The following is a 27,601-nucleotide window of genomic DNA, read 5'->3' as shown; positions in this document are numbered from 1 at the left end:
CTGGGTTAGAGAGAGGGAGGGGATTTCAGCCGGGGTTCCTGCTCCTGATCATTGCCCCATGACCCCTGGGTTAGAGAGAGGGGAAATGGGCCAGGTTTCCTGCTCCTTATCACTACCCAGTGACCCCTGGGTAGAGAGTGGGAAATCAGCCAGGGTTCCTGCTCCTGATCACTGCCCAGTGACCCCTGGGTTAGAGAGAGGGGAAATCAGCCAGGGTTCCTGCTCCTGATCACTGCCCAGTGAGGCCCTGATTAGGGAGAGAGGGGAAATCAGCCAGGATTCCTGCTCCTGATCACTGTCCAGTGACCCCTGGGTTAGAGAGAGAGGAAATCTGCCAGGGTTCCTGCTCCTGATCCCCGCCCAATGATCCCTGGGTTAGAGAGAGGGGAAATTAGCAAGGGTTCCTGCTCCTGATCCCCGCCCAGTGACACCTGGGTTAGAGAGAGGGGAAATCAGCCAAGGTTCCTGCTCCTGATCACTGCCCAGTGACCCGTGGGTTAGAGAGAGGGAGGGGAAATCAGCAGGGATTCCTGCTCCTGATCATTGCCCCGTGACCCCTGGGTTAGAGAGAGGGGAAATCGGCCAGGGTTCCTGCTCCTGATCACTGTCCAGTGACCCCTTGGTTAGAGAGAGAGGAAATCAGCCAGGGTTCCTGCTCCTGATCACTGTCCAGTGACCCCTTGGTTAGAGAGAGAGGGGAAATCAGCCAGGGTTCCTGCTCCTGATCACTGTCCAGTGACCCCTTGGTTAGAGAGAGAGGGGAAATCAGCCAGGGTTCCTGCTCCTGATCACTGCCCAGTGAGCCGCTGGTTAGGGAGAGAGGGGAAATCAGCCAGGGTTCCGGCTCCTGATCACTGTCCAGTGACCCCTGGGTTAGAGAGAGAGGAAATCTGCGATGGTTCCTGCTCCTGATCCCCGCCCAGTGATCCCTGGGTTAGAGAGAGGGGAAATCAGCAAGGATTCCTGGTTCTGATCCCCGCCCAGTGACCCCTGGGTTCGAGAGAGGGGAAATCAGCCAGGGTTCCTGCTCCTGATCACTGCCCAGTGAGCCCCTGGTTAGGGAGAGGGGGGAAATCAGCCAGGGTTCGTGCTCCTGATCACTGCCCAGTGACCCGTGGGTTAGAGAGAGGGAGGCGAAATCATCCGGGGTTCCTGCTCCTGATCATTGCCCCGTGACCCCTGGGTTAGAGAGAGGGGAAATCGGCCCGGGTTCCTGCTCCTGATCACTGCCCAGTGACCGCTGGGTTAGAGAGAGGGAAATCAGCCAGGGTTCCTGCTCCTGATCACTGCCCAGTGACCTCTGCGTTAGAGAGAGGGAAATCAGCCAGGGTTCCTGCTCCTGATCACTGCCCAGTGACCCCTGGGTTAGAGAGAGAGGAAATCAGCAAGGATTCCTGCTCCTGATCCCCGCCCTGTGATCCCTGGGTTAGAGAGAGGGGAAATCAGCAAGGATTCCTGGTTCTGATCCCCGCCCAGTGACCCCTGGGTTCGAGAGAGGGGAAATCAGCCAGGGTTCCTGCTCCTGATCACTACCCAGTGAGCCCCTGGTTAGTGAGAGGGGGGAAATCAGCCAGGGTTCGTGCTCCTGATCACTGCCCAGTGACCCGTGGGTTAGAGAGAGGGAGGCGAAATCATCCGGGGTTCCTGCTCCTGATCATTGCCCCGTGACCCCTGGGTTAGAGAGAGGGGAAATCGGCCCGGGTTCCTGCTCCTGATCACTGCCTAGTGATCCCTGGGTTAGAGAGAGGGAAATCAGCCAGGGTTCCTGCTCCTGATCACTGCCCAGTGACCTCTGCGTTAGAGAGAGGGAAATCAGCCAGGGTTCCTGCTCCTGGTCACTGCCCAGTGACCCCTGGGTTAGAGAGGGGGAAATCAGCCAGGTTCCCTGCTCCTGATCCCTGCCCAGTGACCCCTTGGTTAGAGAGAGGGCGATATCAGCCAGGGTTCCTGCTCCTGATCACTGCCGAGTGAGCCCTGGGTTAGAGAGAGAGCCGAAATCAGCCAGGGTTCCTGCTCCTGATCACTGCCCAGTGACCCCTGGGTTAGAGAGAGTTAAAATCAGCCAGGGTTCCTGCTCCTGATCACAGCCCAGTGAGCTCTGGGTTAGAGAGAGAGGGCAAATCAGCCAGGGTTTCTGCTCACGATCACGACCCAGTGATCCCTGGGTTAGAGAGAGGGGAAATCTGCCAGGGTTTATGCTCCTGATCACTGCCCAGTGACCCCTGGGTTAGAGAGGGGAAAAAAGCCATGATTCCTGCTCCTGATCACTGTCCAGTGACCCCTGGGTTGGAGAGAGGGGAAATCAGCCAGGGTTCTTGCTCCTGATCAGTGCCCAGTGACCCCTGGGTTAGAGAGAGTGGAAATCAGCCAGGGTTCCTGCTCCTGATCACTGTCCAGTGACCCCTGGGTTAGAGAGAGGGGAAATCAGCCAGGGTTCTTGCTCCTGATCAGTGCCCAGTGACCCCTGCGTTAGAGAGAGTAGAAATCAGCCAGAGTTCCTGCTCCTGATCACTGTCCAGTGAGCCCTGGGTTAGAGAGAGTTAAAATCAGCCAGGGTTCCTGCTCTTGATCACCGCCCAGTGACCTCTGGGTTAGAGAGTGGCGGAAATCAGCCAGGGTTCCTGCTCCTGATCGCAGCCCAGTGACCCCTGGGCTAGAGAGAGGGGGAATCAGCCAGGGTTCCTGCTCCTGATCACTGCCCAGTGACCCCTGGGTTAGAGAGAGGGGAAATCAGCCAGGGTTCCTGCTCCTGATCACTGTCCAGTGACCCCTGGATTAGAGAGAAGGGAAATCAGCCAGGGTTCCTGCTCCTGATCACTGTCCAGTGACCCCTTGGTTAGAGAGAGGGGAAATCAGCCAGGGTTCCTGCTCGTGATCACTGTCCAGTGACCCCTTGGTTAGAGAGAGAGGGGAAATCAGCCAAGGTTCCTGCTCCTGATCACTGCCCAGTGAGCCGCTGGTTAGGGAGAGAGGGGAAATCAGTCAGGGTTCCTGCTCCTGATCACTGTCCAGTGAACCCTGGGTTGGAGAGAGAGGAAATCTGCGATGGTTCCTGCTCCTGATCACTGTCCAGTGACCCCTGGGTTAGAGAGAGGGAAAATCAGCAAGGATTCCTGCTCCTGATCACTGCCCAGTGAGCCCCTGGTTAGGGAGAGGGGGGAAATCAGCCAGGGTTCGTGCTCCTGATCACTGTCCAGTGACCCGTGGGTTAGAGAGAGGGAGGCGAAATCATCCGGGGTTCCTGCTCCTGATCATTGCCCCGTGACCCCTGGGTTAGAGAGAGGGGAAATCGGCCCGGGTTCCTGCTCCTGATCACTGCCTCGTGACCGCTGGGTTAGAGAGAGGGAAATCAGCCAGGGTTCCTGCTCCTGATCACTGCCCAGTGACCTCTGCGTTAGAGAGAGGGAAATCAGCCAGGGTTCCTGCTCCTGATCACTGCCCAGTGAGCCGCTGGTCAGGGAGAGAGGGGAAATCAGCCAGGGTTCCTGCTCCTGATCACTGTCCAGTGACCCCTGGGTTAGAGAGAGAGGAAATCAGCAAGGATTCCTGCTCCTGATCCCCGCCCAGTGATCCCTGGGTTAGAGAGAGGGGAAATCAGCAAGGATTCCTGGTTCTGATCCCCGCCCAGTGACCCCTGGGTTCGAGAGAGGGGAAATCAGCCAGGGTTCCTGCTCCTGATCACTGCCCAGTGAGCCCCTGGTTCGGGAGAGGGGGGAAATCAGCCAGGGTTCGTGCTCCTGATCACTGCCCAGTGACCCGTGGGTTAGAGATAGGGAGGCGAAATCATCCGGGGTTCCTGCTCCTGATCATTGCCCCGTGACCCCTGGGTTAGAGAGAGGGAAATCAGCCAGGGTTCCTGCTCCTGATCACTGCCCAGTGACCTCTGCGTTAGAGAGAGGGAAATCAGCCAGGGTTCCTGCTCCTGATCACTGCCCAGTGACCCCTGGGTTAGAGAGGGGGAAATCAGCCAGGTTCCCTGCTCCTGATCCCTGCCCAGTGATCCCTTGGTTAGAGAGAGGGCGATATCAGCCAGGGTTCCTGCTCCTGATCACTGCCGAGTGAGCCCTGGGTTAGAGAGAGAGGGCAAATCAGCCAGGGTTTCTGCTCACGATCACGACCCAGTGATCCCTGGGTTAGAGAGAGGGGAAATCTGCCAGGGTTTATGCTCCTGATCACTGCCCAGTGACCCCTGGGTTCGAGAGGGGAAAAAAGCCATTATTCGTGCTCCTGATCACTGTCCAGTGACCCCTGGGTTGGAGAGAGGGGAAATCAGCCAGGGTTCTTGCTCCTGATCAGTGCCCAGTGACACCTGGGTTAGAGAGAGTGGAAATCAGCCAGGGTTCCTGCTCCTGATCACTGTCCAGTGACCCCTGGGTTAGAGAGAGGGGAAATCAGCCAGGGTTCTTGCTCCTGATCAGTGCCCAGTGACCCCTGCGTTAGAGAGAGTAGAAATCAGCCAGAGTTCCTGCTCCTGATCACTGTCCAGTGACCCCTGGGTTAGAGAGAGTTAAAATCAGCCAGGGTTCCTGCTCTTGATCACCACCCAGTGACCTCTGGGTTAGAGATTGGCGGAAATCAGCCAGGGTTGCTGCTCCTGATCAGTGCCCAGTGATCCATGTGTTAGAGAGAGGGGAAATCAGCCAGGGTTCCTGCTCCTGATCGCAGCCCAGTGACCCCTGGGTTAGAGAGAGGGGAAATCAGCCAGGGTTCCTGCTCCTGATCACTGTCCAGTGACCCCTGGATTAGAGAGAAGGGAAATCAGCCAGGGTTCCTGCTCCTGATCACTGTCCAGTGACCCCTTGGTTAGAGAGAGGGGAAATCAGCCAGGGTTCCTGCTCGTGATCACTGTCCAGTGACCCCTTGGTTAGAGAGAGAGGGGAAATCAGCCAGGGTTCCTGCTCCTGATCACAGCCCAGTGAGCCACTGGCTAGGGAGAGAGGGGAAATCAGCCAGGGTTCCTGCTCCTGATCACTGTCCAGTGACCCCTGGGTTAGAGAGAGAGGAAATCAGCAAGGATTCCTGCTCCTGATCCCCGCCCAGTGATCCCTGGGTTAGAGAGAGGGGAAATCAGCAAGGATTCCTGGTTCTGATCCCCGCCCAGTGACCCCTGGGTTCGAGAGAGGGGAAATCAGCCAGGGTTCCTGCTCCTGATCACTGCCCAGTGAGCCCCTGGTTAGGGAGAGGGGGGAAATCAGCCAGGGTTCGTGCTCCTGATCACTGCCCAGTGACCCGTGGGTTAGAGAGAGGGAGGCTAAATCATCCGGGGTTCCTGCTCCTGATCATTGCCCCGTGACCCCTGGGTTAGAGAGAGGGGAAATCGGCCCGGGTTCCTGCTCCTGATAACTGCCTAGTGACCGCTGGGTTAGAGAGAGGGAAATCAGCCAGGGTTCCTGCTCCTGATCACTGCCCAGTGACCTCTGCGTTAGAGAGAGGGAAATCAGCCAGGGTTCCTGCTCCTGATCACTGCCCAGTGACCCCTGGGTTAGAGAGGGGGAAATCAGCCAGGTTCCCTGCTCCTGATCCCTGCCCAGTGACCCCTTGGTTAGAGAGAGGGCGATATCAGCCAGGGTTCCTGCTCCTGATCACTGCCGAGTGAGCCCTGGGTTAGAGAGAGAGCCGAAATCAGCCAGGGTTCCTGCTCCTGATCATTGCCCAGTGACCCCTGGGATAGAGAGAGGGCGATATCAGCCAGGGTTCCTGCTCCTGATCACAGCCCAGTGAGCTCTGGGTTAGAGAGAGAGGGGAAATCTGCCAGGGTTTATGCTCCTGATCACTGCCCAGTGACCCCTGGGTTAGAGAGGGGAAAAAAGCCAGGATTCCTGCTCCTGATCACTGTCCAGTGACCCCTTGGTTAGAGAAAGAGGGGAAATCAGCCAGGGTTCCTGCTCCTGATCACAGCCCAGTGACCTCTGGGTTAGAGAGAGAGGGGAAATCAGCCAGGGTTCCTGCTCCTGATCACTGTCCAGTGATCCCTTGATTAGAGAGAAGGGAAATCAGCCAGGGTTCCTGCTCCTGATCACTGTCCAGTGACCACTGGGTTAGAGAGAGAGGAAATCTGCCAGGGTTCCTGCTCCTGATCCCCGCCCAGTGACCCCTGGGTTAGAGAGAGGGAGGGGAAATCAGCCGGGGTTCCTGCTCCTGATCATTGCCCAGTGACCCCTGGGTTAGAGAGAGGGGAAATCAGCCAGGATTCCTGCTCCTGATCACTGCCCAGTGACCCCTGGGTTAGAGAGAGGGGAATCAGCCAGGGTTCCTGCTCCTGATCACTGTCCAGTAACCCCTGGGTTAGAGAGAGTTAAAATCATCCAGGGTTCCTGCTCCTGATCACCGCCCAGTGAACCCTGGGTTAGAGAGTGGCGGAAATCAGCCAGGGTTCCTGCTCCTGATCACTGTCCAGTGACCCCTGGATTAGAGAGAGGGCAAATCAGCCAGGGTTCCTGCTTCTGATCACTGCCCAGTGACCCCTGGTTAGGGAGAAAGGGGAAATCAGCCAGGGTTCCTGCTCCTGATCACTGTCCAGTGACCCCTGGGTTAGAGAGAGGGAGGGGATTTCAGCCAGGGTTCCTGCTCCTGATCATTGCCCCGTGACCCCTGGGTTAGAGAGAGGGGAAATGGGCCAGGTTTCCTGCTCCTTATCACTACCCAGTGACCCCTGGGTAGAGAGTGGGAAATCAGCCAGGGTTCCTGCTCCTGATCACTGCCCAGTGACCCCTGGGTTAGAGAGAGGGGAAATCAGCCAGGGTTCCTGCTCCTGATCACTGCCCAGTGAGGCCCTGATTAGGGAGAGAGGGGAAATCAGCCAGGATTCCTGCTCCTGATCACTGTCCAGTGACCCCTGGGTTAGAGAGAGAGGAAATCTGCCAGGGTTCCTGCTCCTGATCCCCGCCCAATGATCCCTGGGTTAGAGAGAGGGGAAATTAGCAAGGGATCCTGCTCCTGATCCCCGCCCAGTGACACCTGGGTTAGAGAGAGGGGAAATCAGCCAAGGTTCCTGCTCCTGATCACTGCCCAGTGACCCGTGGGTTAGAGAGAGGGAGGGGAAATCAGCAGGGATTCCGGCTCCTGATCATTGCCCCGTGACCCCTGGGTTAGAGAGAGGGGAAATCGGCCAGGGTTCCTGCTCCTGATCACTGAGCAGTGACCCCTGGTTTAGAGAGAGAGGAAATCAGCCAGGGTTCCTGCTCCTGATCACTGTCCAGTGACCCCTTGGTTAGAGAGAGAGGAAATCAGCCAGGGTTCCTGCTCCTGATCACTGTCCAGTGACCCCTTGGTTAGAGAGAGAGGGGAAATCAGCCAGGGTTCCTGCTCCTGATCACTGTCCAGTGACCCCTTGGTTAGAGAGAGAGGGGAAATCAGCCAGGGTTCCTGCTCCTGATCACTGCCCAGTGAGCCGCTGGTTAGGGAGAGAGGGGAAATCAGCCAGGGTTCCGGCTCCTGATCACTGTCCAGTGACCCCTGGGTTAGAGAGAGAGGAAATCTGCGATGGTTCCTGCTCCTGATCCCCGCCCAGTGATCCCTGGGTTAGAGAGAGGGGAAATCAGCAAGGATTCCTGGTTCTGATCCCCGCCCAGTGACCCCTGGGTTCGAGAGAGGGGAAATCAGCCAGGGTTCCTGCTCCTGATCACTGCCCAGTGAGCCCCTGGTTAGGGAGAGTGGGGAAATCAGCCAGGGTTCGTGCTCCTGATCACTGCCCAGTGACCCGTGGGTTAGAGAGAGGGAGGCGAAATCATCCGGGGTTCCTGCTCCTGATCATTGCCCCGTGACCCCTGGGTTAGAGAGAGGTGAAATCGGCCCGGGTTCCTGCTCCTGATCACTGTCCAGTGACCCCTGGGTTAGAGAGAGTTAAAATCAGCCAGGGTTCCTGCTCCTGATCACCGCCCAGTGACCCCTGGGTTAGAGAGTGGCGGAAATCAGCCAGGGTTCCTGCTCCTGATCACTGTCCAGTGACCCCTGGATTAGAGAGAGGGCAAATCAGCCAGGGTTCCTGCTTCTGATCACTGCCCAGTGAGCCCCTGGTTAGGGAGAGAGGGGAAATCAGCCAGGGTTCCTGCTCCTGATCACTGCCCAGTGAGCCCCTGGTTAGGGAGAAAGGGGAAATCAGCCAGGGTTCCTGCTCCTGATCACTGTCCAGTGACCCCTGGGTTAGAGAGAGGGAGGGGATTTCAGCCGGGGTTCCTGCTCCTGATCATTGCCCCATGACCCCTGGGTTAGAGAGAGGGGAAATGGGCCAGGTTTCCTGCTCCTTATCACTACCCAGTGACCCCTGGGTAGAGAGTGGGAAATCAGCCAGGGTTCCTGCTCCTGATCACTGCCCAGTGACCCCTGGGTTAGAGAGAGGGGAAATCAGCCAGGGTTCCTGCTCCTGATCACTGCCCAGTGAGGCCCTGATTAGGGAGAGAGGGGAAATCAGCCAGGATTCCTGCTCCTGATCACTGTCCAGTGACCCCTGGGTTAGAGAGAGAGGAAATCTGCCAGGGTTCCTGCTCCTGATCCCCGCCCAATGATCCCTGGGTTAGAGAGAGGGGAAATTAGCAAGGGTTCCTGCTCCTGATCCCCGCCCAGTGACACCTGGGTTAGAGAGAGGGGAAATCAGCCAAGGTTCCTGCTCCTGATCACTGCCCAGTGACCCGTGGGTTAGAGAGAGGGAGGGGAAATCAGCAGGGATTCCTGCTCCTGATCATTGCCCCGTGACCCCTGCGTTAGAGAGAGGGGAAATCGGCCAGGGTTCCTGCTCCTGATCACTGAGCAGTGACCCCTGGTTTAGAGAGAGAGGAAATCAGCCAGGGTTCCTGCTCCTGATCACTGTCCAGTGACCCCTTGGTTAGAGAGAGAGGAAATCAGCCAGGGTTCCTGCTCCTGATCACTGTCCAGTGACCCCTTGGTTAGAGAGAGAGGGGAAATCAGCCAGGGTTCCTGCTCCTGATCACTGTCCAGTGACCCCTTGGTTAGAGAGAGAGGGGAAATCAGCCAGGGTTCCTGCTCCTGATCACTGCCCAGTGAGCCGCTGGTTAGGGAGAGAGGGGAAATCAGCCAGGGTTCCGGCTCCTGATCACTGTCCAGTGACCCCTGGGTTAGAGAGAGAGGAAATCTGCGATGGTTCCTGCTCCTGATCCCCGCCCAGTGATCCCTGGGTTAGAGAGAGGGGAAATCAGCAAGGATTCCTGGTTCTGATCCCCGCCCAGTGACCCCTGGGTTCGAGAGAGGGGAAATCAGCCAGGGTTCCTGCTCCTGATCACTGCCCAGTGAGCCCCTGGTTAGGGAGAGGGGGGAAATCAGCCAGGGTTCGTGCTCCTGATCACTGCCCAGTGACCCGTGGGTTAGAGAGAGGGAGGCGAAATCATCCGGGGTTCCTGCTCCTGATCATTGCCCCGTGACCCCTGGGTTAGAGAGAGGGGAAATCGGCCCGGGTTCCTGCTCCTGATCACTGCCCAGTGACCGCTGGGTTAGAGAGAGGGAAATCAGCCAGGGTTCCTGCTCCTGATCACTGCCCAGTGACCTCTGCGTTAGAGAGAGGGAAATCAGCCAGGGTTCCTGCTCCTGATCACTGCCCAGTGACCCCTGGGTTAGAGAGAGAGGAAATCAGCAAGGATTCCTGCTCCTGATCCCCGCCCTGTGATCCCTGGGTTAGAGAGAGGGGAAATCAGCAAGGATTCCTGGTTCTGATCCCCGCCCAGTGACCCCTGGGTTCGAGAGAGGGGAAATCAGCCAGGGTTCCTGCTCCTGATCACTACCCAGTGAGCCCCTGGTTAGTGAGAGGGGGGAAATCAGCCAGGGTTCGTGCTCCTGATCACTGCCCAGTGACCCGTGGGTTAGAGAGAGGGAGGCGAAATCATCCGGGGTTCCTGCTCCTGATCATTGCCCCGTGACCCCTGGGTTAGAGAGAGGGGAAATCGGCCCGGGTTCCTGCTCCTGATCACTGCCTAGTGATCCCTGGGTTAGAGAGAGGGAAATCAGCCAGGGTTCCTGCTCCTGATCACTGCCCAGTGACCTCTGCGTTAGAGAGAGGGAAATCAGCCAGGGTTCCTGCTCCTGATCACTGCCCAGTGACCCCTGGGTTAGAGAGGGGGAAATCAGCCAGGTTCCCTGCTCCTGATCCCTGCCCAGTGACCCCTTGGTTAGAGAGAGGGCGATATCAGCCAGGGTTCCTGCTCCTGATCACTGCCGAGTGAGCCCTGGGTTAGAGAGAGAGCCGAAATCAGCCAGGGTTCCTGCTCCTGATCACTGCCCAGTGACCCCTGGGTTAGAGAGAGTTAAAATCAGCCAGGGTTCCTGCTCCTGATCACAGCCCAGTGAGCTCTGGGTTAGAGAGAGAGGGCAAATCAGCCAGGGTTTCTGCTCACGATCACGACCCAGTGATCCCTGGGTTAGAGAGAGGGGAAATCTGCCAGGGTTTATGCTCCTGATCACTGCCCAGTGACCCCTGGGTTAGAGAGGGGAAAAAAGCCATGATTCCTGCTCCTGATCACTGTCCAGTGACCCCTGGGTTGGAGAGAGGGGAAATCAGCCAGGGTTCTTGCTCCTGATCAGTGCCCAGTGACCCCTGGGTTAGAGAGAGTGGAAATCAGCCAGGGTTCCTGCTCCTGATCACTGTCCAGTGACCCCTGGGTTAGAGAGAGGGGAAATCAGCCAGGGTTCTTGCTCCTGATCAGTGCCCAGTGACCCCTGCGTTAGAGAGAGTAGAAATCAGCCAGAGTTCCTGCTCCTGATCACTGTCCAGTGAGCCCTGGGTTAGAGAGAGTTAAAATCAGCCAGGGTTCCTGCTCTTGATCACCGCCCAGTGACCTCTGGGTTAGAGAGTGGCGGAAATCAGCCAGGGTTCCTGCTCCTGATCGCAGCCCAGTGACCCCTGGGCTAGAGAGAGGGGGAATCAGCCAGGGTTCCTGCTCCTGATCACTGCCCAGTGACCCCTGGGTTAGAGAGAGGGGAAATCAGCCAGGGTTCCTGCTCCTGATCACTGTCCAGTGACCCCTGGATTAGAGAGAAGGGAAATCAGCCAGGGTTCCTGCTCCTGATCACTGTCCAGTGACCCCTTGGTTAGAGAGAGGGGAAATCAGCCAGGGTTCCTGCTCGTGATCACTGTCCAGTGACCCCTTGGTTAGAGAGAGAGGGGAAATCAGCCAAGGTTCCTGCTCCTGATCACTGCCCAGTGAGCCGCTGGTTAGGGAGAGAGGGGAAATCAGTCAGGGTTCCTGCTCCTGATCACTGTCCAGTGAACCCTGGGTTGGAGAGAGAGGAAATCTGCGATGGTTCCTGCTCCTGATCACTGTCCAGTGACCCCTGGGTTAGAGAGAGGGAAAATCAGCAAGGATTCCTGCTCCTGATCACTGCCCAGTGAGCCCCTGGTTAGGGAGAGGGGGGAAATCAGCCAGGGTTCGTGCTCCTGATCACTGTCCAGTGACCCGTGGGTTAGAGAGAGGGAGGCGAAATCATCCGGGGTTCCTGCTCCTGATCATTGCCCCGTGACCCCTGGGTTAGAGAGAGGGGAAATCGGCCCGGGTTCCTGCTCCTGATCACTGCCTCGTGACCGCTGGGTTAGAGAGAGGGAAATCAGCCAGGGTTCCTGCTCCTGATCACTGCCCAGTGACCTCTGCGTTAGAGAGAGGGAAATCAGCCAGGGTTCCTGCTCCTGATCACTGCCCAGTGAGCCGCTGGTCAGGGAGAGAGGGGAAATCAGCCAGGGTTCCTGCTCCTGATCACTGTCCAGTGACCCCTGGGTTAGAGAGAGAGGAAATCAGCAAGGATTCCTGCTCCTGATCCCCGCCCAGTGATCCCTGGGTTAGAGAGAGGGGAAATCAGCAAGGATTCCTGGTTCTGATCCCCGCCCAGTGACCCCTGGGTTCGAGAGAGGGGAAATCAGCCAGGGTTCCTGCTCCTGATCACTGCCCAGTGAGCCCCTGGTTCGGGAGAGGGGGGAAATCAGCCAGGGTTCGTGCTCCTGATCACTGCCCAGTGACCCGTGGGTTAGAGATAGGGAGGCGAAATCATCCGGGGTTCCTGCTCCTGATCATTGCCCCGTGACCCCTGGGTTAGAGAGAGGGAAATCAGCCAGGGTTCCTGCTCCTGATCACTGCCCAGTGACCTCTGCGTTAGAGAGAGGGAAATCAGCCAGGGTTCCTGCTCCTGATCACTGCCCAGTGACCCCTGGGTTAGAGAGGGGGAAATCAGCCAGGTTCCCTGCTCCTGATCCCTGCCCAGTGATCCCTTGGTTAGAGAGAGGGCGATATCAGCCAGGGTTCCTGCTCCTGATCACTGCCGAGTGAGCCCTGGGTTAGAGAGAGAGGGCAAATCAGCCAGGGTTTCTGCTCACGATCACGACCCAGTGATCCCTGGGTTAGAGAGAGGGGAAATCTGCCAGGGTTTATGCTCCTGATCACTGCCCAGTGACCCCTGGGTTCGAGAGGGGAAAAAAGCCATTATTCGTGCTCCTGATCACTGTCCAGTGACCCCTGGGTTGGAGAGAGGGGAAATCAGCCAGGGTTCTTGCTCCTGATCAGTGCCCAGTGACCCCTGGGTTAGAGAGAGTGGAAATCAGCCAGGGTTCCTGCTCCTGATCACTGTCCAGTGACCCCTGGGTTAGAGAGAGGGGAAATCAGCCAGGGTTCTTGCTCCTGATCAGTGCCCAGTGACCCCTGCGTTAGAGAGAGTAGAAATCAGCCAGAGTTCCTGCTCCTGATCACTGTCCAGTGACCCCTGGGTTAGAGAGAGTTAAAATCAGCCAGGGTTCCTGCTCTTGATCACCACCCAGTGACCTCTGGGTTAGAGATTGGCGGAAATCAGCCAGGGTTGCTGCTCCTGATCAGTGCCCAGTGATCCATGTGTTAGAGAGAGGGGAAATCAGCCAGGGTTCCTGCTCCTGATCGCAGCCCAGTGACCCCTGGGTTAGAGAGAGGGGAAATCAGCCAGGGTTCCTGCTCCTGATCACTGTCCAGTGACCCCTGGATTAGAGAGAAGGGAAATCAGCCAGGGTTCCTGCTCCTGATCACTGTCCAGTGACCCCTTGGTTAGAGAGAGGGGAAATCAGCCAGGGTTCCTGCTCGTGATCACTGTCCAGTGACCCCTTGGTTAGAGAGAGAGGGGAAATCAGCCAGGGTTCCTGCTCCTGATCACAGCCCAGTGAGCCACTGGCTAGGGAGAGAGGGGAAATCAGCCAGGGTTCCTGCTCCTGATCACTGTCCAGTGACCCCTGGGTTAGAGAGAGAGGAAATCAGCAAGGATTCCTGCTCCTGATCCCCGCCCAGTGATCCCTGGGTTAGAGAGAGGGGAAATCAGCAAGGATTCCTGGTTCTGATCCCCGCCCAGTGACCCCTGGGTTCGAGAGAGGGGAAATCAGCCAGGGTTCCTGCTCCTGATCACTGCCCAGTGAGCCCCTGGTTAGGGAGAGGGGGGAAATCAGCCAGGGTTCGTGCTCCTGATCACTGCCCAGTGACCCGTGGGTTAGAGAGAGGGAGGCTAAATCATCCGGGGTTCCTGCTCCTGATCATTGCCCCGTGACCCCTGGGTTAGAGAGAGGGGAAATCGGCCCGGGTTCCTGCTCCTGATAACTGCCTAGTGACCGCTGGGTTAGAGAGAGGGAAATCAGCCAGGGTTCCTGCTCCTGATCACTGCCCAGTGACCTCTGCGTTAGAGAGAGGGAAATCAGCCAGGGTTCCTGCTCCTGATCACTGCCCAGTGACCCCTGGGTTAGAGAGGGGGAAATCAGCCAGGTTCCCTGCTCCTGATCCCTGCCCAGTGACCCCTTGGTTAGAGAGAGGGCGATATCAGCCAGGGTTCCTGCTCCTGATCACTGCCGAGTGAGCCCTGGGTTAGAGAGAGAGCCGAAATCAGCCAGGGTTCCTGCTCCTGATCATTGCCCAGTGACCCCTGGGATAGAGAGAGGGCGATATCAGCCAGGGTTCCTGCTCCTGATCACAGCCCAGTGAGCTCTGGGTTAGAGAGAGAGGGGAAATCTGCCAGGGTTTATGCTCCTGATCACTGCCCAGTGACCCCTGGGTTAGAGAGGGGAAAAAAGCCAGGATTCCTGCTCCTGATCACTGTCCAGTGACCCCTTGGTTAGAGAAAGAGGGGAAATCAGCCAGGGTTCCTGCTCCTGATCACAGCCCAGTGACCTCTGGGTTAGAGAGAGAGGGGAAATCAGCCAGGGTTCCTGCTCCTGATCACTGTCCAGTGATCCCTTGATTAGAGAGAAGGGAAATCAGCCAGGGTTCCTGCTCCTGATCACTGTCCAGTGACCACTGGGTTAGAGAGAGAGGAAATCTGCCAGGGTTCCTGCTCCTGATCCCCGCCCAGTGACCCCTGGGTTAGAGAGAGGGAGGGGAAATCAGCCGGGGTTCCTGCTCCTGATCATTGCCCAGTGACCCCTGGGTTAGAGAGAGGGGAAATCAGCCAGGATTCCTGCTCCTGATCACTGCCCAGTGACCCCTGGGTTAGAGAGAGGGGAATCAGCCAGGGTTCCTGCTCCTGATCACTGTCCAGTAACCCCTGGGTTAGAGAGAGTTAAAATCATCCAGGGTTCCTGCTCCTGATCACCGCCCAGTGAACCCTGGGTTAGAGAGTGGCGGAAATCAGCCAGGGTTCCTGCTCCTGATCACTGTCCAGTGACCCCTGGATTAGAGAGAGGGCAAATCAGCCAGGGTTCCTGCTTCTGATCACTGCCCAGTGACCCCTGGTTAGGGAGAAAGGGGAAATCAGCCAGGGTTCCTGCTCCTGATCACTGTCCAGTGACCCCTGGGTTAGAGAGAGGGAGGGGATTTCAGCCAGGGTTCCTGCTCCTGATCATTGCCCCGTGACCCCTGGGTTAGAGAGAGGGGAAATGGGCCAGGTTTCCTGCTCCTTATCACTACCCAGTGACCCCTGGGTAGAGAGTGGGAAATCAGCCAGGGTTCCTGCTCCTGATCACTGCCCAGTGACCCCTGGGTTAGAGAGAGGGGAAATCAGCCAGGGTTCCTGCTCCTGATCACTGCCCAGTGAGGCCCTGATTAGGGAGAGAGGGGAAATCAGCCAGGATTCCTGCTCCTGATCACTGTCCAGTGACCCCTGGGTTAGAGAGAGAGGAAATCTGCCAGGGTTCCTGCTCCTGATCCCCGCCCAATGATCCCTGGGTTAGAGAGAGGGGAAATTAGCAAGGGATCCTGCTCCTGATCCCCGCCCAGTGACACCTGGGTTAGAGAGAGGGGAAATCAGCCAAGGTTCCTGCTCCTGATCACTGCCCAGTGACCCGTGGGTTAGAGAGAGGGAGGGGAAATCAGCAGGGATTCCGGCTCCTGATCATTGCCCCGTGACCCCTGGGTTAGAGAGAGGGGAAATCGGCCAGGGTTCCTGCTCCTGATCACTGAGCAGTGACCCCTGGTTTAGAGAGAGAGGAAATCAGCCAGGGTTCCTGCTCCTGATCACTGTCCAGTGACCCCTTGGTTAGAGAGAGAGGAAATCAGCCAGGGTTCCTGCTCCTGATCACTGTCCAGTGACCCCTTGGTTAGAGAGAGAGGGGAAATCAGCCAGGGTTCCTGCTCCTGATCACTGTCCAGTGACCCCTTGGTTAGAGAGAGAGGGGAAATCAGCCAGGGTTCCTGCTCCTGATCACTGCCCAGTGAGCCGCTGGTTAGGGAGAGAGGGGAAATCAGCCAGGGTTCCGGCTCCTGATCACTGTCCAGTGACCCCTGGGTTAGAGAGAGAGGAAATCTGCGATGGTTCCTGCTCCTGATCCCCGCCCAGTGATCCCTGGGTTAGAGAGAGGGGAAATCAGCAAGGATTCCTGGTTCTGATCCCCGCCCAGTGACCCCTGGGTTCGAGAGAGGGGAAATCAGCCAGGGTTCCTGCTCCTGATCACTGCCCAGTGAGCCCCTGGTTAGGGAGAGTGGGGAAATCAGCCAGGGTTCGTGCTCCTGATCACTGCCCAGTGACCCGTGGGTTAGAGAGAGGGAGGCGAAATCATCCGGGGTTCCTGCTCCTGATCATTGCCCCGTGACCCCTGGGTTAGAGAGAGGTGAAATCGGCCCGGGTTCCTGCTCCTGATCACTGCCCAGTGACCGCTGGGTTAGAGAGAGGGAAATCAGCCAGGGTTCCTGCTCCTGATCACTGCCCAGTGACCTCTGCGTTAGAGAGAGGGAAATCAGCCAGGGTTCCTGCTCCTGATCACTGCCCAGTGACCCCTGGGTTAGAGAGAGAGGAAATCAGCAAGGATTCCTGCTCCTGATCCCCGCCCTGTGATCCCTGGGTTAGAGAGAGGGGAAATCAGCAAGGATTCCTGGTTCTGATCCCCGCCCAGTGACCCCTGGGTTCGAGAGAGGGGAAATCAGCCAGGGTTCCTGCTCCTGATCACTACCCAGTGAGCCCCTGGTTAGGGAGAGGGGGGAAATCAGCCAGGGTTCGTGCTCCTGATCACTGCCCAGTGACCCGTGGGTTAGAGAGAGGGAGGCGAAATCATCCGGGGTTCCTGCTCCTGATCATTGCCCCGTGACCCCTGGGTTAGAGAGAGGGGAAATCGGCCCGGGTTCCTGCTCCTGATCACTGCCTAGTGATCCCTGGGTTAGAGAGAGGGAAATCAGCCAGGGTTCCTGCTCCTGATCACTGCCCAGTGACCTCTGCGTTAGAGAGAGGGAAATCAGCCAGGGTTCCTGCTCCTGATCACTGCCCAGTGACCCCTGGGTTAGAGAGGGGGAAATCAGCCAGGTTCCCTGCTCCTGATCCCTGCCCAGTGACCCCTTGGTTAGAGAGAGGGCGATATCAGCCAGGGTTCCTGCTCCTGATCACTGCCGAGTGAGCCCTGGGTTAGAGAGAGAGCCGAAATCAGCCAGGGTTCCTGCTCCTGATCACTGCCCAGTGACCCCTGGGTCAGAGAGAGTTAAAATCAGCCAGGGTTCCTGCTCCTGATCACAGCCCAGTGAGCTCTGGGTTAGAGAGAGAGGGCAAATCAGCCAGGGTTTCTGCTCACGATCACGACCCAGTGATCCCTGGGTTAGAGAGAGGGGAAATCTGCCAGGGTTTATGCTCCTGATCACTGCCCAGTGACCCCTGGGTTAGAGAGGGGAAAAAAGCCATGATTCCTGCTCCTGATCACTGTCCAGTGACCCCTGGGTTGGAGAGAGGGGAAATCAGCCAGGGTTCTTGCTCCTGATCAGTGCCCAGTGACCCCTGGGTTAGAGAGAGTGGAAATCAGCCAGGGTTCCTGCTCCTGATCACTGTCCAGTGACCCCTGGGTTAGAGAGAGGGGAAATCAGCCAGGGTTCTTGCTCCTGATCAGTGCCCAGTGACCCCTGCGTTAGAGAGAGTAGAAATCAGCCAGAGTTCCTGCTCCTGATCACTGTCCAGTGAGCCCTGGGTTAGAGAGAGTTAAAATCAGCCAGGGTTCCTGCTCTTGATCACCGCCCAGTGACCTCTGGGTTAGAGAGTGGCGGAAATCAGCCAGGGTTCCTGCTCCTGATCGCAGCCCTGTGACCCCTGGGCTAGAGAGAGGGGAAATCAGCCAGGGTTCCTGCTCCTGATCACTGCCCAGTGACCCCTGGGTTAGAGAGAGGGGAAATCAGCCAGGGTTCCTGCTCCTGATCACTGTCCAGTGACCCCTGGATTAGAGAGAAGGGAAATCAGCCAGGGTTCCTGCTCCTGATCACTGTCCAGTGACCCCTTGGTTAGAGAGAGGGGAAATCAGCCAGGGTTCCTGCTCGTGATCACTGTCCAGTGACCCCTTGGTTAGAGAGAGAGGGGAAATCAGCCAAGGTTCCTGCTCCTGATCACTGCCCAGTGAGCCGCTGGTTAGGGAGAGAGGGGAAATCAGTCAGGGTTCCTGCTCCTGATCACTGTCCAGTGACCCCTGGGTTAGAGAGAGAGGAAATCTGCGATGGTTCCTGCTCCTGATCACTGTCCAGTGACCCCTGGGTTAGAGAGAGGGAAAATCAGCAAGGATTCCTGCTCCTGATCACTGCCCAGTGAGCCCCTGGTTAGGGAGAGGGGGGAAATCAGCCAGGGTTCGTGCTCCTGATCACTGTCCAGTGACCCGTGGGTTAGAGAGAGGGAGGCGAAATCATCCGGGGTTCCTGCTCCTGATCATTGCCCCGTGACCCCTGGGTTAGAGAGAGGGGAAATCGGCCCGGGTTCCTGCTCCTGATCACTGCCTAGTGACCGCTGGGTTAGAGAGAGGGAAATCAGCCAGGGTTCCTGCTCCTGATCACTGCCCAGTGACCTCTGCGTTAGAGAGAGGGAAATCAGCCAGGGTTCCTGCTCCTGATCACTGCCCAGTGAGCCGCTGGTTAGGGAGAGAGGGGAAATCAGCCAGGGTTCCTGCTCCTGATCACTGTCCAGTGACCCCTGGGTTAGAGAGAGAGGAAATCAGCAAGGATTCCTGCTCCTGATCCCCGCCCAGTGATCCCTGGGTTAGAGAGAGGGGAAATCAGCAAGGATTCCTGGTTCTGATCCCCGCCCAGTGACCCCTGGGTTCGAGAGAGGGGAAATCAGCCAGGGTTCCTGCTCCTGATCACTGCCCAGTGAGCCCCTGGTTCGGGAGAGGGGGGAAATCAGCCAGGGTTCGTGCTCCTGATCACTGCCCAGTGACCCGTGGGTTAGAGAGAGAGGGCAAATCAGCCAGGGTTTCTGCTCACAATCACGACCCAGTGATCCCTGGGTTAGAGAGAGGGGAAATCTGCCAGGGTTTATGCTCCTGATCACTGCCCAGTGACCCCTGGGTTCGAGAGGGGAAAAAAGCCATTATTCGTGCTCCTGATCACTGTCCAGTGACCCCTGGGTTGGAGAAAGGGGAAATCAGCTAGGGTTCTTGCTCCTGATCAGTGCCCAGTGACCCCTGGGTTAGAGAGAGTGGAAATCAGCCAGGGTTCCTGCTCCTGATCACTGTCCAGTGACCCCTGGGTTAGAGAGAGGGGAAATCAGCCAGGGTTCTTGCTCCTGATCAGTGCCCAGTGACCCCTGCGTTAGAGAGAGTAGAAATCAGCCAGAGTTCCTGCTCCTGATCACTGTCCAGTGAGCCCTGGGTTAGAGAGAGTTAAAATCAGCCAGGGTTCCTGCTCTTGATCACCACCCAGTGACCTCTGGGTTAGAGAGTGGCGGAAATCAGCCAGGGTTCCTGCTCCTGATCGCAGCCCAGTGATCCCTGGGTTAGAGAGAAGGGAAATCAGCCAGGGTTGCTGCTCCTGATCAGTGCCCAGTGATCCATGTGTTAGAGAGAGGGGAAATCAGCCAGGGTTCCTGCTCCTGATCGCAGCCCAGTGACCCCTGGGTTAGAGATAGGGGAAATCAGCCAGGGTTCCTGCTCCTGATCACTGTCCAGTGACCCCTGGATTAGAGAGAAGGGAAATCAGCCAGGGTTCCTGCTCCTGATCACTGTCCAGTGACCCCTTGGTTAGAGAGAGAGGGGAAATCAGCCAGGGTTCCTGCTCCTGATCACTGTCCAGTGACCCCTGGATTAGAGAGAAGGGAAATCAGCCAGGGTTCCTGCTCCTGATCACTGTCCAGTGACCCCTTGGTTAGAGAGAGGGGAAATCAGCCAGGATTCCTGCTCGTGATCACTGTCCAGTGACCCCTTGGTTAGAGAGAGAGGGGAAATCAGCCAGGGTTCCTGCTCCTGATCACAGCCCAGTGAGCCACTGGTTAGGGAGAGAGGGGAAATCAGCCAGGGTTCCTGCTCCTGATCACTGTCCAGTGACCCCTGGGTTAGAGAGAGAGGAAATCAGCAAGGATTCCTGCTCCTGATCCCCGCCCAGTGATCCCTGGGTTAGAGAGAGGGGAAATCAGCAAGGATTCCTGGTTCTGATCCCCGCCCAGTGACCCCTGGGTTCGAGAGAGGGGAAATCAGCCAGGGTTCCTGCTCCTGATCACTGCCCAGTGAGCCCCTGGTTCGGGAGAGGGGGGAAATCAGCCAGGGTTCGTGCTCCTGATCACTGCCCAGTGACCCGTGGGTTAGAGAGAGGGAGGCTAAATCATCCGGGGTTCCTGCTCCTGATCATTGCCCCGTGACCCCTGGGTTAGAGAGAGGGGAAATCGGCCCGGGTTCCTGCTCCTGATAACTGCCTAGTGACCGCTGGGTTAGAGAGAGGGAAATCAGCCAGGGTTCCTGCTCCTGATCACTGCCCAGTGACCTCTGCGTTAGAGAGAGGGAAATCAGCCAGGGTTCCTGCTCCTGATCACTGCCCAGTGACCCCTGGGTTAGAGAGGGGGAAATCAGCCAGGTTCCCTGCTCCTGATCCCTGCCCAGTGACCCCTTGGTTAGAGAGAGGGCGATATCAGCCAGGGTTCCTGCTCCTGATCACTGCCGAGTGAGCCCTGGGTTAGAGAGAGAGCCGAAATCAGCCAGGGTTCCTGCTCCTGATCACTGCCCAGTGACCCCTGGGATAGAGAGAGGGCGATATCAGCCAGGGTTCCTGCTCCTGATCACAGCCCAGTGAGCTCTGGGTTAGAGAGAGAGGGGAAATCTGCCAGGGTTTATGCTCCTGATCACTGCCCAGTGACCCCTGGGTTAGAGAGGGGAAAAAAGCCAGGATTCCTGCTCCTGATCACTGTCCAGTGACCCCTGGGTTGGAGAGAGGGGAAATCAGCCAGGGTTCCTGCTCCTGATCACTGTCCAGTGACCCCTGGGTTAGAGAGAGTTAAAATCAGCCAGGGTTCCTGCTCCTGATCACCGCCCACTGACCCCTGGGTTGGAGAGTGGCGGAAATCAGCCAGGTTTCCTGCTCCTGATCAGTGCCCAGTGATCCCTGGGTTAGAGAGAGGGGGAATCAGCCAGGTTTCCTGCTCCTGATCACTGCCCAGTGACCCCTGGGTTAGAGAGAGGGGAAATCAGCCAGGGTTCCTGCTCCTGATTACTGTCCAGTGACCCCTTGGTTAGAGAAAGAGGGGAAATCAGCCAGGGTTCCTGCTCCTGATCACAGCCCAGTGACCTCTGGGTTAGAGAGAGAGGGGAAATCAGCCAGGGTTCCTGCTCCTGATCACTGTCCAGTGACCCCTTGATTAGAGAGAAGGGAAATCAGCCAGGGTTCCTGCTCCTGATCACTGTCCAGTGACCACTGGGTTAGAGAGAGAGGAAATCTGCCAGGGTTCCTGCTCCTGATCCCCGCCCAGTGACCCCTGGGTTAGAGAGGGGGAAATCAGCCAGGTTCCCTGCTGCTGATCCCTGCCCAGTGACCCCTTGGTTAGAGAGAGGGCGATATCAGCCAGGGTTCCTGCTCCTGATCACTGCCGAGTGAGCCCTGGGTTAGAGAGAGAGCCGAAATCAGCCAGGGTTCCTGCTCCTGATCACTGCCCAGTGACCCCTGGGATAGAGAGAGGGCGATATCAGCCAGGGTTCCTGCTCCTGATCACAGCCCAGTGAGCTCTGGGTTAGAGAGAGAGGGGAAATCTGCCAGGGTTTATGCTCCTGATCACTGCCCAGTGACCCCTGGGTTAGAGAGGGGAAAAAAGCCAGGATTCCTGCTCCTGATCACTGTCCAGTGACCCCTGGGTTGGAGAGAGGGGAAATCAGCCAGGGTTCCTGCTCCTGATCACTGTCCAGTGACCCCTGGGTTAGAGAGAGTTAAAATCAGCCAGGGTTCCTGCTCCTGATCACCGCCCACTGACCCCTGGGTTGGAGAGTGGCGGAAATCAGCCAGGTTTCCTGCTCCTGATCAGTGCCCAGTGATCCCTGGGTTAGAGAGAGGGGGAATCAGCCAGGTTTCCTGCTCCTGATCACTGCCCAGTGACCCCTGGGTTAGAGAGAGGGGAAATCAGCCAGGGTTCCTGCTCCTGATTACTGTCCAGTGACCCCTTGGTTAGAGAAAGAGGGGAAATCAGCCAGGGTTCCTGCTCCTGATCACAGCCCAGTGACCTCTGGGTTAGAGAGAGAGGGGAAATCAGCCAGGGTTCCTGCTCCTGATCACTGTCCAGTGACCACTGGGTTAGAGAGAGAGGAAATCTGCCAGGGTTCCTGCTCCTGATCCCCGCCCAGTGACCCCTGGGTTAGAGAGAGGGAGGGGAAATCAGCCGGGGTTCCTGCTCCTGATCATTGCCCCGTGACCCCTGGGTTAGAGAGAGGGGAAATCAGCCAGGATTCCTGCTCCTGATCACTGCCCAGTGACCCCTGGGTTAGAGAGAGGGGAATCAGCCAGGGTTCCTGCTCCTGATCACTGTCCAGTAACCCCTGGGTTAGAGAGAGTTAAAATCATCCAGGGTTCCTGCTCCTGATCACCGCCCAGTGACCCCTGGGTTAGAGAGTGGCGGAAATCAGCCAGGGTTCCTGCTCCTGATCACTGTCCAGTGACCCCTGGATTAGAGAGAGGGCAAATCAGCCAGGGTTCCTGCTTCTGATCACTGCCCAGTGAGCCCCTGGTTAGGGAGAGAGGGGAAATCAGCCAGGGTTCCTGCTCCTGATCACTGCCCAGTGAGCCCCTGGTTAGGGAGAAAGGGGAAATCAGCCAGGGTTCCTGCTCCTGATCACTGTCCAGTGACCCCTGGGTTAGAGAGAGGGAGGGGATTTCAGCCAGGGTTCCTGCTCCTGATCATTGCCCCGTGACCCCTGGGTTAGAGAGAGGGGAAATGGGCCAGGTTTCCTGCTCCTTATCACTACCCAGTGACCCCTGGGTAGAGAGTGGGAAATCAGCCAGGGTTCCTGCTCCTGATCACTGCCCAGTGACCCCTGGGTTAGAGAGAGGGGAAATCAGCCAGGGTTCCTGCTCCTGATCACTGCCCAGTGAGGCCCTGATTAGGGAGAGAGGGGAAATCAGCCAGGATTCCTGCTCCTGATCACTGTCCAGTGACCCCTGGGTTAGAGAGAGAGGAAATCTGCCAGGGTTCCTGCTCCTGATCCCCGCCCAATGATCCCTGGGTTAGAGAGAGGGGAAATTAGCAAGGGATCCTGCTCCTGATCCCCGCCCAGTGACACCTGGGTTAGAGAGAGGGGAAATCAGCCAAGGTTCCTGCTCCTGATCACTGCCCAGTGACCCGTGGGTTAGAGAGAGGGAGGGGAAATCAGCAGGGATTCCTGCTCCTGATCATTGCCCCGTGACCCCTGGGTTAGAGAGAGGGGAAATCGGCCAGGGTTCCTGCTCCTGATCACTGAGCAGTGACCCCTGGTTTAGAGAGAGAGGAAATCAGCCAGGGTTCCTGCTCCTGATCACTGTCCAGTGACCCCTTGGTTAGAGAGAGAGGAAATCAGCCAGGGTTCCTGCTCCTGATCACTGTCCAGTGACCCCTTGGTTAGAGAGAGAGGGGAAATCAGCCAGGGTTCCTGCTCCTGATCACTGTCCAGTGACCCCTTGGTTAGAGAGAGAGGGGAAATCAGCCAGGGTTCCTGCTCCTGATCACTGCCCAGTGAGCCGCTGGTTAGGGAGAGAGGGGAAATCAGCCAGGGTTCCGGCTCCTGATCACTGTCCAGTGACCCCTGGGTTAGAGAGAGAGGAAATCTGCGATGGTTCCTGCTCCTGATCCCCGCCCAGTGATCCCTGGGTTAGAGAGAGGGGAAATCAGCAAGGATTCCTGGTTCTGATCCCCGCCCAGTGACCCCTGGGTTCGAGAGAGGGGAAATCAGCCAGGGTTCGTGCTCCTGATCACTGCCCAGTGACCCGTGGGTTAGAGAGAGGGAGGCGAAATCATCCGGGGTTCCTGCTCCTGATCATTGCCCCGTGACCCCTGGGTTAGAGAGAGGGGAAATCGGCCCGGGTTCCTGCTCCTGATCACTGCCCAGTGACCGCTGGGTTAGAGAGAGGGAAATCAGCCAGGGTTCCTGCTCCTGATCACTGCCCAGTGACCTCTGCGTTAGAGAGAGGGAAATCAGCCAGGGTTCCTGCTCCTGATCACTGCCCAGTGACCCCTGGGTTAGAGAGAGAGGAAATCAGCAAGGATTCCTGCTCCTGATCCCCGCCCTGTGATCCCTGGGTTAGAGAGAGGGGAAATCAGCAAGGATTCCTGGTTCTGATCCCCGCCCAGTGACCCCTGGGTTCGAGAGAGGGGAAATCAGCCAGGGTTCCTGCTCCTGATCACTACCCAGTGAGCCCCTGGTTAGGGAGAGGGGGGAAATCAGCCAGGGTTCGTGCTCCTGATCACTGCCCAGTGACCCGTGGGTCAGAGAGAGGGAGGCGAAATCATCCGGGGTTCCTGCTCCTGATCATTGCCCCGTGACCCCTGGGTTAGAGAGAGGGGAAATCGGCCCGGGTTCCTGCTCCTGATCACTGCCTAGTGATCCCTGGGTTAGAGAGAGGGAAATCAGCCAGGGTCCCTGCTCCTGATCCCTGCCCAGTGACCCCTTGGTTAGAGAGAGGGCGATATCAGCCAGGGTTCCTGCTCCTGATCACTGCCGAGTGAGCCCTGGGTTAGAGAGAGAGCCGAAATCAGCCAGGGTTCCTGCTCCTGATCACTGCCCAGTGACCCCTGGGTTAGAGAGAGTTAAAATCAGCCAGGGTTCCTGCTCCTGATCACAGCCCAGTGAGCTCTGGGTTAGAGAGAGAGGGCAAATCAGCCAGGGTTTCTGCTCACGATCACGACCCAGTGATCCCTGGGTTAGAGAGAGGGGAAATCTGCCAGGGTTTATGCTTCTGATCACTGCCCAGTGACCCCTGGGTTAGAGAGGGGAAAAAAGCCATGATTCCTGCTCCTGATCACTGTCCAGTGACCCCTGGGTTGGAGAGAGGGGAAATCAGCCAGGGTTCTTGCTCCTGATCAGTGCCCAGTGACCCCTGGGTTAGAGAGAGTGGAAATCAGCCAGGGTTTCTGCTCCTGATCACTGTCCAGTGACCCCTGGGTTAGAGAGAGGGGAAATCAGCCAGGGTTCTTGCTCCTGATCAGTGCCCAGTGACCCCTGCGTTAGAGAGAGTAGAAATCAGCCAGAGTTCCTGCTCCTGATCACTGTCCAGTGAGCCCTGGGTTAGAGAGAGTTAAAATCAGCCAGGGTTCCTGCTCTTGATCACCGCCCAGTGACCTCTGGGTTAGAGAGTGGCGGAAATCAGCCAGGGTTCCTGCTCCTGATCGCAGCCCAGTGACCCCTGGGCTAGAGAGAGGGGGAATCAGCCAGGGTTCCTGCTCCTGATCACTGCCCAGTGACCCCTGGGTTAGAGAGAGGGGAAATCAGCCAGGGTTCCTGCTCCTGATCACTGTCCAGTGACCCCTGGATTAGAGAGAAGGGAAATCAGCCAGGGTTCCTGCTCCTGATCACTGTCCAGTGACCCCTTGGTTAGAGAGAGGGGAAATCAGCCAGGGTTCCTGCTCATGATCACTGTCCAGTGACCCCTTGGTTAGAGAGAGAGGGGAAATCAGCCAAGATTCCTGCTCCTGATCACTGCCCAGTGAGCCGCTGGTTAGGGAGAGAGGGGAAATCAGTCAGGGTTCCTGCTCCTGATCACTGTCCAGTGAACCCTGGGTTAGAGAGAGAGGAAATCTGCGATGGTTCCTGCTCCTGATCACTGTCCAGTGACCCCTGGGTTAGAGAGAGGGAAAATCAGCAAGGATTCCTGCTCCTGATCACTGCCCAGTGAGCCCCTGGTTAGGGAGAGGGGGGAAATCAGCCAGGGTTCGTGCTCCTGATCACTGTCCAGTGACCCGTGGGTTAGAGAGAGGGAGGCGAAATCATCCGGGGTTCCTGCTCCTGATCATTGCCCCGTGACCCCTGGGTTAGAGAGAGGGGAAATCGGCCCGGGTTCCTGCTCCTGATCACTGCCTAGTGACCGCTGGGTTAGAGAGAGGGAAATCAGCCAGGGTTCCTGCTCCTGATCACTGCCCAGTGACCTCTGCGTTAGAGAGAGGGAAATCAGCCAGGGTTCCTGCTCCTGATCACTGCCCAGTGAGCCGCTGGTTAGGGAGAGAGGGGAAATCAGCCAGGGTTCCTGCTCCTGATCACTGTCCAGTGACCCCTGGGTTAGAGAGAGAGGAAATCAGCAAGGATTCCTGCTCCTGATCCCCGCCCAGTGATCCCTGGGTTAGAGAGATGGGAAATCAGCAAGGATTCCTGGTTCTGATCCCCGCCCAGTGACCCCTGGGTTCGAGAGAGGGGAAATCAGCCAGGGTTCCTGCTCCTGATCACTGCCCAGTGAGCCCCTGGTTCGGGAGAGGGGGGAAATCAGCCAGGGTTCGTGCTCCTGATCACTGCCCAGTGACCCGTGGGTTAGAGAGAGGGAGGCGAAATCATCCGGGGTTCCTGCTCCTGATCATTGCCTCGTGACCCCTGGGTTAGAGAGAGGGAAATCAGCCAGGGTTCCTGCTCCTGATCACTGCCCAGTGACCTCTGCGTTAGAGAGAGGGAAATCAGCCAGGGTTCCTGCTCCTGATCACTGCCCAGTGACCCCTGGGTTAGAGAGGGGGAAATCAGCCAGGTTCCCTGCTCCTGATCCCTGCCCAGTGATCCCTTGGTTAGAGAGAGGGCGATATCAGCCAGGGTTCCTGCTCCTGATCACTGCCGAGTGAGCCCTGGGTTAGAGAGAGAGGGCAAATCAGCCAGGGTTTCTGCTCACGATCACGACCCAGTGATCCCTGGGTTAGAGAGAGGGGAAATCTGCCAGGGTTTATGCTCCTGATCACTGCCCAGTGACCCCTGGGTTCGAGAGGGGAAAAAAGCCATTATTCGTGCTCCTGATCACTGTCCAGTGACCCCTGGGTTGGAGAGAGGGGAAATCAGCCAGGGTTCTTGCTCCTGATCAGTGCCCAGTGACCCCTGGGTTAGAGAGAGTGGAAATCAGCCAGGGTTCCTGCTCCTGATCACTGTCCAGTGACCCCTGGGTTAGAGAGAGGGGAAATCAGCCAGGGTTCTTGCTCCTGATCAGTGCCCAGTGACCCCTGCATTAGAGAGAGTAGAAATCAGCCAGAGTTCCTGCTCCTGATCACTGTCCAGTGAGCCCTGGGTTAGAGAGAGTTAAAATCAGCCAGGGTTCCTGCTCTTGATCACCACCCAGTGACCTCTGGGTTAGAGAGTGGCGGAAATCAGCCAGGGTTGCTGCTCCTGATCAGTGCCCAGTGATCCATGTGTTAGAGAGAGGGGAAATCAGCCAGGGTTCCTGCTCCTGATCGCAGCCCAGTGACCCCTGGGTTAGAGAGAGGGGAAATCAGCCAGGGTTCCTGCTCCTGATCACTGTCCAGTGACCCCTGGATTAGAGAGAAGGGAAATCAGCCAGGGTTCCTGCTCCTGATCACTGTCCAGTGACCCCTTGGTTAGAGAGAGGGGAAATCAGCCAGGGTTCCTGCTCGTGATCACTGTCCAGTGACCCCTTGGTTAGAGAGAGAGGGGAAATCAGCCAGGGTTCCTGCTCCTGATCACAGCCCAGTGAGCCACTGGTTAGGGAGAGAGGGGAAATCAGCCAGGGTTCCTGCTCCTGATCACTGTCCAGTGACCCCTGGGTTAGAGAGAGAGGAAATCAGCAAGGATTCCTGCTCCTGATCCCCGCCCAGTGATCCCTGGGTTAGAGAGAGGGGAAATCAGCAAGGATTCCTGGTTCTGATCCCCGCCCAGTGACCCCTGGGTTCGAGAGAGGGGAAATCAGCCAGGGTTCCTGCTCCTGATCACTGCCCAGTGAGCCCCTGGTTCGGGAGAGGGGGGAAATCAGCCAGGGTTCGTGCTCCTGATCACTGCCCAGTGACCCGTGGGTTAGAGAGAGGGAGGCTAAATCATCCGGGGTTCCTGCTCCTGATCATTGCCCCGTGACCCCTGGGT

At 57.4% G+C, this 27,601-nt stretch overlaps 1 protein-coding gene across 1 annotated transcript in view; it reads left to right on the top strand.

Annotated features, from left to right (window-relative positions):
• LOC139235155 (pro-neuregulin-3, membrane-bound isoform-like) overlaps positions 1-27,601 on the top strand; it is a 666,662-nt gene that overhangs the window by 261,762 nt on the left and 377,299 nt on the right. The window lies entirely within an intron of this gene.

This window comes from Pristiophorus japonicus, chromosome 22 (assembly GCF_044704955.1).
Source record: "Pristiophorus japonicus isolate sPriJap1 chromosome 22, sPriJap1.hap1, whole genome shotgun sequence".
Taxonomy (NCBI): Eukaryota; Metazoa; Chordata; class Chondrichthyes; family Pristiophoridae; genus Pristiophorus; species Pristiophorus japonicus.
This window is presented reverse-complemented; position numbering and strand designations above follow the sequence as displayed.